Source organism: Halichoerus grypus, chromosome 4, assembly GCF_964656455.1.
Source record: "Halichoerus grypus chromosome 4, mHalGry1.hap1.1, whole genome shotgun sequence".
Lineage (NCBI taxonomy): Eukaryota > Metazoa > Chordata > Mammalia > Carnivora > Phocidae > Halichoerus > Halichoerus grypus.
Window position 1 is genome coordinate 26,557,563 of NC_135715.1, and position 16,166 is coordinate 26,573,728.

A 16,166-nucleotide genomic window follows, 5' to 3' on the forward strand; every position below is an offset into this window, starting at 1 on the left:
GATAGAAGCATTTGATAAATATGAAGTGAGAGCATATTTGTATTTGAAAAATCCAAAAGGAGATTATAGATGGTATAAGAGAATGTAATATTATTGATATATATGACATAAGTAACACATTTGTTAGATTGGTTTAGACATTGCCACTCTAAGCCTTTTGTAGAGCTCAAGGCAACTGGGGAAGCTAATGGCATTGACTCCAGGTATATGAGAGGTAGACTGTTAGCCTATAAGAAAACATTTGCATGAGACCACTTAAAACAGCATGGCAAAATAATTTATTTAGTAATTCCTATATTTATTCATCCATTCAACATTTTTTTAATTCAAAACTATAAGATGCCAGAGATTCTCTAGGTATGAGTTATACAGAATTTTATGAACATGTATAATTATTTTTACAAACAATGTATCTTCTAGTATGGGAGAAATGGGAGAAATCGACAGGGTGCCTGGGTGGCTCAGTTGGTTACAGGTCATGATCCCAGGGTCTCAGGATCAAGCCCCACATCGGGCTTCCTGCTCAGTGGGAAGTCAGCTTCTCCCTCCCCCTCTGTTCCTCCCCCTCTCCTTCTCTCTCTCTCTCAAATAAATAAATAAATATTTTTTTTTCCCCAAAAATGCCGGGCTCCCATGCAGACATTTTCTCAGCCTTCAGAAAAAAGGCTGGTAAATTGAGAATATCTGGTCTTAATCTCTTTACCCTTCCTTAACTGAATAGTAGATTTTATCACTGCAGCTCTGGGAAAGATCAAGCTAAAATGCAACCATCAAAGTCGGAGGAAACAAGTTGAACAAGTTGCAACAAAAAGAACATCTTTAATTCTGAGGCCTATTGCTGAACTAGATAGTGGTCAGAAAAGTAGCCTGGAATGAGTAGGTCTAGGCACAGTGGCTATATGGGAGCGGGGAATGCAAAGAGAAAAAGATGTTTGCAATACTCTAAGAGGATAAGATTTCTTCTATCCCATCCACAAAGAAATAAAAAGATGAAGGCAGGAAAGAGTGTACCCTCATTGTCATAAAGTGTGTGCTACTTGGAAGAAATTACAGACTGGCAAGTCTCAATAAGGCAGGCTTCACATGGAGCATTCCAAGACCACACCTACGAATCTGGCCAGCAGGTGTTAGGGCTGAAACGTCCCTTCCCTTGTAGAATTTACGTAGAAAATAATCGAATATTTGGGAACCTGTATAAAATATTAAAAGACAAGTTATTTTCCCACATGTGAATTCAAATATGAATTTACATTTAAGTTAATGGATTATTAATCCCAAAGTATTTGCATTTTCATTCTCATTCCTATTAATTCAATGAGATTTTTTTTCTAAGTTAAAAGAATGTGAGGGATTATTAAGTATGAATTTACTGAGTTATAAAAGGGAATCTGATAAAACACATTTGTTTTCATTTTGTAACCACAGTAAATTGTGTCATTGATCATATGCCCTTCTTTTCATCCACTCCTAAATCTAACAAAGACAAATCTGTGGCTTAATTAAAGCAAGAGTAAAGCAAAGCAAAGCAAAATTACAGCGTATTTTTCTGTACTAATCTCATTCCAAATTAGTTTTATTTTTCCTTCTTTTCCTGATTTTATAATATCTTTGTCCCAATTTGCAAAACAGTATTTAATAAAAACTTCCAATTATGTTTAGACTGATGGAAAGATTACTAGGTGAAGAGATAGAGAGAGTCTTTCAAGTCATATTGAATCAGCAGCAACTCGTGTTTAAGGTCAGGCTCAAGAAGGGCCTTTAAAATTATTTTATAAGATTTTTTCCCAAGGTAAAGATGCCTAAGAAGTGGTTTATTGAATATGTTCACAAATTCTCTGCCAGAGTAACTGATTTAATTCAAGTCCCATTTTAAAACTGACTGATGGTCCAAATGTAATCTCCTTTATCCTGATTAATTAGCACAGTACTTAGTTTTTACACTAATTAAAAACAGTTTATATTTAGAACAAGAAAAAGATGAATGCAGATGAAAATATTTTTCCCTCAGACTATGAGGAGATTTTAATATTAACAACAATATGCAAAAGTTAGTGATTTCTTCAATATTACATTTACAGCTAAGCAAACATTTCCATTGTTTACTCTGTAATGTTACCACTGACAGCCTTGTAAGATAGGCTGATTTATCATATTTCTGTATCTTAATCGTCCCAATCTAATTTTGGAAATGTCAGTATTTGAGTTAATTTTAAAAAGGGTGCATAATGCCAATTTCAGCCTTTCCTCTAAGACAAAAGTTTTTCTAAGCTATGAGGCAATTTAATGATTTCCAATTCAAAACTTGCATTTCTTCTGTCTTCTTAAAACCTTGAAAATACCTTTTTTTAAAAAAATATCATGACATTGGTCATTATCATGGAACAGAAATGTAGATTCCATCACCATGAATAAGTGAATAGATGGTAGTTGGTAAATTAATGAAAAAATAAAGCTGGCTTACAAAATCACCACTATCTAGCTCTCTAGCATATTTTACAAATAAATGCCTGAGTGAGTATTTTTTAAAGGTTTCCTTTGTATGTCTGATATTTGTAAAAATACCTGTAAGCTAAGAGGTTTGGACAGTTCATATGAAGGGGCCATGTCTTTCTTGTGATCAGTACTTCCTAAGGCTACATAATCCCTTTTTATTCTGCTGCCGATATATAGTATATCACAGCAGAATCTACCTTTTCCCTCCCCCTTTAAAAATATTTCTCCCTTTTTTTAAAAAAAATTTTTTATTCTATTATCACATATCTGACATCTTTCTCTTAATGCATTGACAGTTCAAGTTGGATGACTCTGACAATAGCTAAGATTTACTGGGTGTGTACAATGTTCTAAGCATTGTTATAATATAATCCTCGCAACTTTATGAGAGTAGTACAACTATTATACACCTTTTTCAAATGAGGAAATGGAAGCACAGAGATTGAATAACTTTCAAAGGATCCCAGAAATCTGGTTCAAGTCTAAGGCAAAATACCCTTTTATTTTATCATGTCTCTTTGATTTCTGAGATGTATCTATATCTATATATATTTGATTATATATATTATATACACATATAACTTTGCTGTATATGCCATTACTTCACCCCTATCTATTTATATAAATCTATTTATCTACTTATATAAATCTCTTTCTATAAATAGGGGTGAAATAATGGCATATGCAGTGGAGTTGTCAGTTTCAAATCAGGCGAAGATGCACACAAGAGACAGAAAATGAGTAAGACTCTACCTAAGGAAGTAAAAGAGTAAAATCAAATTGTTCAAAATTACTAAAACATTCATGGTATAATAAGAATGTTTCATCTCCTGGTCATATGCATCCCACCCACGTTTATTCTCTTTCTGTGCTTTATCCATCATATTACAGTCCCTCTTATTTCTGCCTATACTCAGGTCCTTTCATCAAAGTGAACTTGCCTAACTTCGAAATCATTGGTATAAAGATTTTTCATTGCTTGTAACTGAAGGAGTAATAGACACTAGGCAACTGTCTCTCTGTTTGGACCTGAAGTAATTCAAAATGTCCCAAATGTAACAATGTTAGAAGCCAAAAAACATGCATGTAATTCTAGCCATGATTAGTCTCTCACAGACACTAGCCATGGCTTTTGGCTGAATTTAATGTGATGATATCTTGCATACTACCCAGAACATTGTCAAACATTTAATAAATATTGGATGTATAAATGAATTTAATAACCTTATATTTACCTAGCTGTTTTCTGGTGATAATAACTTACCTAATTTAAGCCCCAAAGATATATTGCTAATGATGATTCACATTAGGAAAGGTGGGATGGCTGGTGACGCTATGTGTAATACTTATGGATCTTGTCTCACACACTTGGGTGGGCACAGCACACATTTAAAAAAAAAATCTATAATTTAATGCCTTGCCCAATGTTTTATAGAAAACAGAGACTATGAGGCACCTGGGTGTCTCAGTCAGTTAAATGCTGACTCTTGATTTCAGCTCGGGTCATGATCTCAGGGTCCTGGGATCCAGCCCTGCATCCGGCTCTGTGCTCAGTGCGGAGTCTGCTTGAGATTCTCTCTCTCCTTCCTCTGTCCCTTCCCCTGCTCATGCACGCTCTAAATAAACAAACAAACAAACAAATAAATAAAATCTTAATAAAATAAAAACAGAGCCTAAAAGAAATATCCATGTGCTATTAGTTTTTTGAGGAATACAATCACAGTGAACTAGAAGTGGGGGGATGGGGGAAGGAAGTGTGGTCAGAAAGCATAGAGACCAAACAGAATGCAGGCATTAGGGGAACTCGCTGTTCTTCATAACAAGCACAGCTCGTTGACTGGCCTTCGATGATATCTTCATAGAGGCTTTATGAATTTCTGCTTTGTAGAATAGTCCTTGGGTGGGAGTACGAAAAATAAATTTACTTCCTTGGTTCCTGTTACAATGTTTTCCATTAGAGTTTACTCTAATGATAGTTAAACCATGCCTTTCAAGTTGTGTCATTAAGCCAATTTCTTTGACCAAAAGTCTGGATTTTCTCCAACTCCGGAAAGGATGGGAAGAGCTAACAGCACTGGGGTCTAGTTTGTTAGTCTAGTGCTTGGCTCCGAATCTTACACTTTCGTGCAGAGGGGCTCACAGAAGGCTCATACAAATAAATGGTCACTTGTTAGTGGCTACATTAGTCCATGAAATAGTGGCTATATGGTTCACGGCTCAGGGGTTCTCATTGCAATAGCTGAAAACAGCAGACTTGGGAGTGGGAAGGGAAGTGAAACAGGCAGGGAAAGTGGCAGTGCCGAGTGTAAAAGAGACACCTACGATATGTCTAATACATGCATTTAAATTTCAGTTTGAGTCATTGTATTCATTATCTATTATTGAGCAACAACTTATAAAGCTGAGTGACTTGGGGGCTATCAGGGAAGTGCAGAGAAGGCAGCTCCAGTGGCCCGTCCCTCCACAGAAACACCAAAAATTTGAGCCAAAATTATCTGAATTAGCTTTGTCAGAACTCTGGAAAACAAAGGTTTCCAGCAACCAAGGGAATGCTTAATCTAGCAAAAGAAAATTTAAAAATGGTAAGTAAGCTATGTGGCATTTTTATTTGCCCTACCCTTCCTTTCTTCACAGCTTGATGGTGGTCTTGAAGCGGGAGCCTGGTCCCAGGGGAACAGAGCAGCTCTTACAGACAAAGAATTTGTGTTTGTACCTTCTAATCTGTCTGGGGGCTACCTAAGGACTGACACAAGCCATTTATCTCTATTAAACCTAGCTTGCACTCACTTGGGGTGGAAAAACAGTAATCATTCCTGGAAAATCTTGTAAGGCACACAACCCTCAGTTGCCTAAGGCAAAATATTATGTTTGAGGTATACAACAGAGCTCCTAAAGCCTTGAAGGAAAAACTGGGGAGAGAGTTTCTTTGGGAAATTGGGATATTAAAAAGTCCCTGTGTATTCTAGGGAATTTAGAGAGCCGTGGCTTTGCCTAGAGCGAGATGCATACTCAGAGAAAACCTGAGAAGATCCTAAATTTTTACTCTGACTGATCTCTAGGCTTAGCGAAGCACAATGTGAAGGATAAGGCAAGCTGTAAATGACCCGGATAACGTGTTGAAGGAGTGCCCCAGTTCCCATATATAAAAACTAGGAGATACTTTTTTTCCTCTTTGTTTTTTTCATTATTCTCTCTTGTTCTCTTTCTCTCCTGGCATTCAAGGAAACTTTTGTCAAAATAGTAACTAGATATAAGGTAAGGAAGAGACTTCAGAAGCCACAAAAAGAATACAGACATTCCCAAAATAGTTTAGGAACATCACTGAACAAACAGCTACAGCCCAAAACAAGCAAGGGGGAAAAACTGAAGAAGAAGAAGAATGTGATTTTAGAATTACATTAAACTATCTGGCAAAATATTATGGAATATGCAAAGAAACAACAAAATATGGCCCTTTCAAAGAAAAAAATCTACAAAACTGTCCCTGAGGAAGGACAGACATTGTTACTAGACAAAGACATTAAATCACCTGTTTTAAATATGCTCGAAGAACTGAAGGAAACCACGGACAAAGAGCTAAAGGGAAACAGGAGAATAATGTATGAAGAAATAGAAAATATCAATGAAGAGAGAAAGTATGAAAAGAAACAAAACAAAAACTAGAGCATACTAGCACAATAACTGAAATGAAAAATTCCCTACAGCAGTAAATAGCAGATTTGAGCATGCAAAAGGAATCAGTAAATTTGAAGAGAGGCTAGTTAGAATTATCCAGTTTGAAGAGTAGAAAGGAAAAATAAAATGAAGAAAACTTAAGATAGACTGAGACCTGTGGAACACCATCAAACAAACATCCCACTACATAGATAAGTAGGATCTTTCATGCAACATTCTGCAGAACAGACACTATATATATACATATGTATATATATATAGATATATATATATACACATATGTATATATATCACATTTTATTTATTTATTTGAGAGGGAGCACAAGCAGGGGGAGGAGTAGAAGAAGAGGGAGAATCAGACTCCCTGCCGAGCAGGGAGCTGAGCAGGGAGCCTGATGATGCTGGGCTCGATCCCAGGACCCAGAGATCATGACTTGAGCTGAAGGCAGACGCTTAATCGACTGAGCCACCCAGGCGCCCCCAGAATAGAACATATATTAAGCAGCAAAATAGTGTCAATTAATTTTGCAACGTTGAAATCATAAAAAAGAATCTTTTATGAACGCAATGGAGTGAAGCTAGAAATCAGTAACAAAATGAAAATTAATAAATATGTGGAAAATTCATAAATATGTGGAAGTTAAATAACAAACTCTTAAATAGTGTGTCAAGAAGGAATCACAAGGGAAAGTATAAAATATTTAGAAATAAATGAAAATAAAACCACAACATAAAAAATAAACAAAAGAAAAACCAAAGCAATCAGAGGCAGCAAAGACTACTTAAACAAAATTTTATAGTAGTAAATACCTGCATCATAAAAGGAGGAATATCTAAAATCAATAACCTAAACTTCTTTTAATTTTTTTTTAATTTTTTATTTATTCATTTGAGACACAGAGATACAGAGAGAGAGAGAGAGAACATGAGCAGGGAGAGAGGCAGAGGGAGAGGGAGAAGCAGGCTCCCAGCTGAGCCAGGAGCCCGATGTGGGGCTTGATTCCGGGACCCTGGGATCATGACCTGAGCCGAAGGCAGACGCTTAACCATCTGAGCCACCCAGGCGCCCCAATAACCTAAACTTCTTACAGAGCAAGAAAAAGTGAAAACTAAATCTAAAGCTAGAAGAAGGAAGGAAATAATAAAGATTATAGTGGTAAAAAATGAAGTAGATAATGGAAAAACAATTGAAAGAATGGACAAAACCAAAATTATGTTCTTTAAAAAGATTTAAAAAATTGATAAGCCTTTAGGTAAACTTACAAATTAAAAAAGGAGAAGATGTAGATGATTAAAAAAAGTAAAAGAAATGAGGACTACCAAATTTATAGAAATAAAAAGGATTATAAGAGAATACTATTAAAAGGCAGCAAATTAACCTAGAAAAATATAAAAATTCCAAGAATATACAACTTACCAAAATTAACTGAAAAAAGAAATAGAAGTCTGCAAAAGATTGAATCAGTAATGATAACTCCCAATAAAAAGCAGTCCAGGATCAGATGGCTTCAAATGTTAAAGTAGAATTATAAAAATCTCCTCAAATTCTTCCCAAAAAAGAGAAGAGGAGGGAACACTGCCTAACTCATTCTATGAGGCCAATATTATTACCCAGATACCAAAGCAAGGCAAATACACTACAAGAAAGAAAAGTACAGATGAATATACCTTATGAATATAGACGCAAAAATTCTTAACAGTATACTAGCCAACTGAGTCCAACAGCATATTAAAAGGATGATACACCTTGATCTAATGGGATTTATCTCAGTAGTGCAAGGGTGGCTTAACATAAGAAAATCAATCAATGTAATATGCCACCTAAGAGAATGAAGGAAAAAAAATAAAACAAGCATGATCATCTGAGTTGGCACAGAAAAATTATTTGACGAAATCCAACACCCTTCATGATAAAAACTAATAAAGAAAAAACCAAAAACAAAACCGCTCACAAAATAGAACAGAAATTGAATTTCCTTAACATGATAAAGGGCATTTATGAAAAACTCACAGTTAACAATGTACTCAATAGAGAAAGACTAAAATCTTGTCCTTAAGATCAGGAAGAATACAAGGACGCCCACTTTCACTGTGGTATGCAACATAACACTGGAGGTTGGAGTCAGAGCAATTAGGCAGCAAAAAGAAATAAAAGGCATCAGAATTAGAAAGGAAGAAATTTCCATATGACTCAGCAATTCCACTTTTGAGGTGTATACCCAAATAATTGAAAACAGGTGTTCAAATATAATTTTTTTTTTTTTCTTAACATCATGAGTGACACCTGCAGGTCAGGGCCAGGCTTGGCCCAGGAGGGTGGTGCGTGGGATTTCCCAGCAAGGCAAACAATGCACAGTTGGAGCCGGGAGGGTGTGCCAAGTGACTTCCTCAGTGTGCGCGGGAGGAGTAAGTGTGGGTCCCGATAAAGCGGCAGGAGAGGCTAGTCTGGGAGGCGCTAAATCCGGGGATTGCTCAGGGAATGGTTAAATCAAGCCCCAGGGGCTGCAGCGCACCAATGCATTGCAGAGAAAGCCCAAAATCGCGGGATTTCGGGAGTTCAATGGGAAGTCCGGTGAGCCCTGGGCAGAGACAAGCTTTGGTGCTTCTGGTGCGTCTCCTCCCAGACTTCTCTGGAAGTTTTCTGGCTTACACCACACATCATGCAAACCCCAATGCTCTTGTGTGCCTGGCCCCCGCCTCAGAGTCACAATGTGGTGGAGACGTTTGGCCAGTTGTGGGGGACGGCTCTGGCCTAAAGGCTGGGCTGGAAAGGGAACCTTGGGGGGTGGGGCGCAGGAGGCCGGCGTGAACTGCAAAGCCTTAGCGTTTCGGGAAACCAAAGGGCCCTGGCTGAAAAGCAGGCTTCTGGTGCAGTGCTCTTGGTCACGGATTGGACATATGCCGAGTTCCCCGACCAAGCTACCAAGACACACCAATTCATTTTCCTCGGTCCCGCTGTTCCTCCTGGCAGATTCCAGGTGTCTAAACTTCACCACTAAAGAATATCGCTGCCTGTTTGTGGGGCTTTCACGTGAAGAGCAGCCTCAGGACATTATTCTCTTTCTGACGCAGCACCCCTTAGCCCTATTCACAACGGGCGAAAGGTCCATCACTAGATGAAAGCATAAACCAGTTGTGGTATATGCAAATAATTGGAATATTACTGATGCTCTATCTGGATCCTACATGTAGCTGTATTCTCAAATTAAGACATGAATCTCCTCTGCTCGAAAATCTGTCAGTTGCCCTCTTCCCAAGCTCTTGGTCTGAGAAGAAATAAGGATCCTCTTTCTGAGAGACAACCAAATGAACGTGCTCATCCTTTTCCTGGTAAGTTTTCTTTTCCTTCAAGCTACAGTATGCAATACTACTTTCTTTGGTAGGTGGAAAGCTTTTGCTAATTCACCTTCCTCCCCCAATTTTTTTTTTTCTCCAAAGTATTTTGACATGGATCTTTTTCCACTCTTGATGACCAGATCTTTTTTAAATCAAAAAGTCAAGATGAGACTTGTATTTTTCATAACTGCTTCTTGACATTACATTATTTCTGTGATTTGTTCAACATGTTAAGACCTAGTTGTTACTTAAGAAAAATAAAAAAGATTGTATATTGGTTATACATTACTATGTAACAAATTACCACAAAACTTAGTTGGCTTACAATTACCCCCATTTATTATTTCAAAATCACTGTGGACTAAGAATCCAGGCCCAATTTAGGTTTTTTTTTTTTTTGCTTTAATGTCTCTCATAAGAGTATAACCAAGGAGTTGGCCAGCATTAGGGTCTCCATGGAACAACTGGAAATGATCTCCTTCAAGGTCACTTATATGGATGGTTGTCGACAGCATTTAGTCCATTAAGAACAGTTTGACTCAAGGACTCAATTCTTTGCCGGCTATTGCCTGTGGGGGAGGCCCACGTGGCTTTTTTTGTTTTAAATCAAAGCTGGTAAGATGAAAGTCACAATTTGTGTAGCCTAATCTTATGGTGACATTCCATCACTTTTGGCATATTCTATTTGTTAGAATCAATTCACCACTCCAGTCCTCACTCAAAGGGAGGGAATTTCACAAGGTTTGAACAGCAGAATGTGGGTGTCATGGGGGCCATCTTGGAGTTCGCCTGCCACAGTACTGAAGGAGCTTCATTTAAAAAAAAAATAGCTAGTATTTATTTAAAAAAAAACACAATTTTACTAAAATAGATATCTTAAAGGTGGGAGGATATGGTAGGTAGAATAATGGCTCCCCAAAGATTTCCACATCTTAATTCCTGGAACCTGTGAATACATCACATGGTAAGGGAGAATTGAGATTGCAGATGGAGTTAAAGTGGTAAATCAACTGAAATTCCGATAGGGAGATTATCTGGATGGGTCAAATACAATCCCAGGAGTCCTTAAAATATGGAAGAGGGAAGAAGAAGAAGAGTCAGTGTAGGAGTGGTACAGTGTGAGAAAGACTCAGCCACTGCTGGGTTTGAAGATGGAATGGGGCCACAAGCTTAGGAATGTGGACAATCTCTAGAAGCTGCAAAAGGCAAGGGAAGGTTTTTTCCTCTCAAAACCTTAAGAAGGAATGAAGTCCTAAAAAACAACAACAACAACAACAACAACAACAAAAAGCAAACCCAAACCCGTAACTTTAGTCCATGAGATCCATTCCAGAATTCTGATTTTGAGAACTTTTAGATAAATTTTTGTGGTCTTAAGGCACCAATGTGTGGCAATTTGTTAAGACAGCAATGAAGAATTAATAGAGATATTTTGCCATTTTACTAAAAAGGGAAAAACAGTGTATGAAGCAATAGAGACAAGTATAGAGATTTATGATTAGTTAAGAATATGTTTGTGTATGTGAATGTGTATGTGTGTGACTGATAGGAGTGATATTGGATAAGGTTAGATTAGACAGAAAATACTATGGTCAAAGTAAAGTTTGTGTAGATGTACCAGTTTTGAAAAAAATCTTAAAAGCCCACCATATACCAAGTATAAATCACAGAGCCTAATATTAAAATCATTAAGATTAAGGGTTAATATTTGATTTTAGTTTTTTGAGAAAGCAGACTTTGAAATAGTGGAAATTACATTTGTTAGGTGATGCAAAATAATACCTTTGACAACATAATAAAAGATTAGATCTCATAACTTCATCTCAGTAGGTACATAGGTTTTCAATCACTGCTTCAGTCACTCAGACACCTTTCACCTGAATGCAGTTACTGCGTTAAGGACTTTGAGTACCAACTCAGAAGTAAGCCTACTTTTTAGTACATTTCTAATTTTCTGTATTTTTAAAGTTCTATTTACTATTACTATTCCCATCCACCTGTAGAGACTTGCAGTTGTTATGATAAAATCTGATATAATGTCTTAGACTTGTTTGGAGAGGAATGTCACCTGTTATTAATAGCAAGTAGTAGCCGACAGCATATATTATGCATTGGGCATTAGATTTGATTTACAAAGCTCAAGAATTGCAAAGAAAATGTGTGGATTTACAGCATTTGGGTATTGGGTTAGGTTTCTAATTTTATATGATACTCCAAGGGCACTTTTTTCCTTATATAAAATGCCCATGAAATTTTTAAGAAAAGTTCTAACACTCCCAGATTATAAACAACACTCCCTCCAGCTATTGTAAAAGTAAATCATGAGCACCACAATTAAGGACACAATGAAACAATTTTATTGAAATGACATTTGTTGGAGAACATTTATCTTTGAGATGACAAAAGTTCTATCTTTTTTACATAATGATCTTTTTATGTTATGAATCCCAAAGTTTTTAACTCATGATGCATTATACAGTTTTCTAAAACCTTAATTGTGTTATTTGCCAGTACTCTTGCTTTCCTTCTGCTTTGAGTTCCATTATATAAAGAGGATCACAAAATGTCACTTTGACAAAATTTTAATGATCAGACCAATATGTTCATTTTCCAGTAATGAAACCAAGTCTTAGATATTATGAAAGGTATGGAAATTTACATAGTTACCAGTTGAGCTGAGTATATAACACAGCTCTTAACTCCCTTTCCATTTTCTATACCACATTTTCAAAGCACTTGCCTATCTCAGGCCATTGATGTCCCAGGATCTAGGCTCACTAATTTAAAATATGATCTTTACAAAATTTTTTACAAAGTAACTTTATTTTTAATGCAATCCCAGTACAGGAAAAAAAAAAATCTCACAGAGTAAATATTTAAAGAAATCTACAGAAAAGTCAGGTTTTATCTAGGGTTGCTTGGGATGATCCTAATTTGTTCCTATGATCCCAGCCTCACTAAGGATCTCTCACTTTCTCAGTGAAGTAGGATGCAAAGCCATCAACTATGTGTTGGGGTAGAATTATGATGAAGATAAAGGAAAAAGGATAAAATTGTGTTTATATATAATAAGAAAGTGAGCTTCCTAAGAGCACAGAGTAAGATCAGCAGGCAGAGTATGTTGTTTGAGATATGTTATCATTTATTTAAAATTAAACAGTGAGATTGTGTGGTTTTTTAGTTGACTTCACCTGTGATTGGGGTACACCAATTAAGGGATGATAAAGTGATGATAAGTGATGATAAAGAGAGGGACTAGTTTTCTGAGAATGTTTGCAATGTTTGCAATGTTTGCAATTATCTGAGCATAATAAACCACGGAATCAAATCTGGAAAGAAGAGAAAATGTAGAGGTCAGTGCAATGGATATTTGGATGATATAGATGATGGCAGATAATTTTTTTAGTAGTGAGTGGGAAGGATGGGAGGTGGTGGTCCAAGAGAGTCATAAATAGTGAAGTTACCTGTGATAACAAAGGTGTGACGAAAGGAAATGTGTACACGAATCATGAGTTTAAGTGAGAAGCACAAGATGTTACTGAAGGAGTGGCTAAGAGGAGTTTATATTATAGCCCAGCAGAGAGGAGGTTTGGAAGCACTACAGAGCAACAGAGAGAACATCTGGTCCACACCACCAAACCTCCTCTTTCTGGCCCTGAGATTTAATAATAGCCAAAACAGCTTCCTCCTGATAGTGCTACAGCCAGGTGGTCTCAGAAGCAGCTGTTAATAAAGGCCAGAAAGTAGAGAGAGAATTCAGAGAAGAGGTTAACGATAGAGCAGAGTTTGCTGCTAACAGATGTGGGGTTCCCGGTGGCAGAAATGTAGGATTAGAGTCGCAGATTCTAAAAGTCATGAGTATGATATAGAGTAATTCTGCAACTATACAAAACTCAGCAAAACAGGGTATTCCCCACATAGAACACTGTCTTTAGGCATGCACAAGTTATAATATCAAACACTAAACATCATGGAATTTATTCAGAGGAAAGACCCCTTGGCTCTCAAAAGTATCCAGTGTGCTTTTAGTTTTCCAACTAAAGGGCACATTAAAATCAGTAAATTGATGGGGCGGTGGAAAGCAGGAATATAAACATAGGCTAAAACAGCAATAAGATGAAATAGCTAGCAAACTGGATCAGAAAAAATGGGACTGTGTGAGAGAGGGAAGGAAGGAAGAAGGGACAAAGGAAGGAAACAAAGTACCAAAAATAATAGGCATGTCTATTGCAAATTGGTATGCAGGTTAGAAGCCTTCTTTACACCTGTTCACAGTATCTAGAGGTAGTATTGTACTCTTGTAGATTTATATTACATCACTTTAGTTCTTCATAACAGTCTTTAACCCTTCAAGATGCTATATTTACACACAGTTTTTAGTAACTATCCAAATCATCAGGATCCATCCTACACAGAGGCAAGAAAAAACTCCATCTAGTGATGGAAATGTTCTATATCTTAACTAGGTTCCTGTTTGTATGCATTAAACAATCTATGAATATTTTGACAGGTGATTTATAAATCAATTCAATTGATGTAAAATACTTAAGCTTGGATGCTAGCCCCAGAGTGTCTGATTTCATTGGTTCTGGGTGCCACCTGGTATCAGGTGGCTTAAAAACTCTCTAGGTGATTCTGATTTGAATGTGATTGTCTCGTCTCCTTGACTTAACAGACAGTTACCTGCTTGCTGTGTTCGCCTGAGGCCTTTTCTCTCTGTGTGTAAATCACCTGGTGTGTCTCCCTCTTATAAGGACATGAGTCCTATTGGATTATAGCCTTAACTTTTAATTACCTCTTTAAGGACCCTGTCTGCAGATACAGTCACATTGGGGATTAGGGGTTCATATATGTGAATTTTTGCAGGACAAAATTCAGTCCACAGTATGTTCTCCCTATATTGGTAAAATAGAATCACCTAAGAAATATTCTTATTAATAAATTGGATCTAAATATAGTCAAGAATTTATGGCTAATTTCAGTCGTACCGGATGGCTTAAACAACAGAAGCTTATTTCTCACAATTCTGGAGGCTGTCAGTCAGAGATCAGGGTGGTGCCAGCATAACCAGATTATGGTATTCTTGGCTTGCGAACAGGGCATCCTCACTTGGAAGACGGCACTCTGCTCTGCTTCTTTTTGTAAGGACACGAATCCAATCATAGGAGTTCCACCCTCAGTGACTCATCTAAACCTAATTACCTCCCAAAGGCCCACCTCCAAATACCATCACATTAGGGGTTAGGGCTTTGATGTATGAATTTTGAGGTGCCATAAATGTTCAGTCCATACCAAGAGGGACTAGATATAAACTATATGCAAGGAATCAGATGATTCCAGGGTAAAGTGCAAGCTTACTTAATGTGAAAGAAAAAATGCACTGTTCAGGTTAAACAGGGAAGGGAGATTTTATTCAAGACTATTGCAGTAGGGGGAGAGAGAGATAGAACTCAGCTCTGCTGAAATAAAAGTTTTCAGCATTAAGGTGAGCTAGTGAAAAGTACTGGAGAATGTTATTGGGGAAGTTGGTTAGTGTCATTAGGCCGTAAGTGTTTGCTAATTGGTGCTTAATTGACTCCTGCCCTCCCACTGAGACATTATCTTCCCTGATAATTACATTTCAAAGGAATAGCTCCCAGGTTTCTAGAAAGACGTTATTGGATTGCAAAACTGACAAGAGACTGAGATTTATATCTCAAAGAGGCAGAGAAAAAATTTACAATAGCAGGTTTTCTAAAGTAAGTTCTCTTAAGGAAAGGGTGGTCAGAGGTCTATACTCAGGAAGAAACCTGTCTAAAGTTTTGTCAAGCTGAGGGGAAGGTTAAGACCTTAGACAAGCACAACTAACTCTTGATTATTTAGGAGACAGTGAAATTAAAAAAAAAAATTGGAGGAGGACTTATGAGACTTAAGAAATATAACACTGAGTATAAAACTTGGACATTTTAATAGAGACTGATCTGAATATATAACTTCAAAAAGGCATTTTTGAGTCAATCCATGGTATTTTATTATGTACCAGGTATATTATATGAAACGTGTATGTGTGTATATATGTATAAATTTCATGCCTTTTAGAGATAAATCCTTCAATATGTAGAGAGATGAAATCACATGACATCAACAATATGCTTTAATATACATCCAAATAAAAGAAGAGCCTCTCTTCCTCTCTTTCCATCCCCTCCCTCTCTCCCTCCCATTCTTCTTATGAGCCTACCTGGGGACTGCAATTAGCATACCTGGAACTCAGACCACGGTTTCTAAGTACTGTGGGAAAATACAGTTTCCAAGACCAAAGCAAAGAAAGAATAATTTAAACCTGAAATATCTTGTTTTGTGAGAAAAGTAAAGAATTACTCATAAAATGATGGAGACACTTTAAAAGAACACAGAAACCAGTTTCAAGGAGCTTCCACCTATCAAATTGAGGTCAATTTGAGTATGAAAATACTACTGTTAATGGTTTTTCACCTATTGAATAAAATAGAAATATGTGGTTCCACACTGATATCAATAAATAAAAGAATAAATAGAAGGGATAAAATCTCTTGCTTGCCATATGATACCAACTAATAAATGTGAAATAACAGATTAAATTAGAAAATCACACTTGGCAACCATCATATTAGTGATTAAATCATACAAGAGATATCCATGGA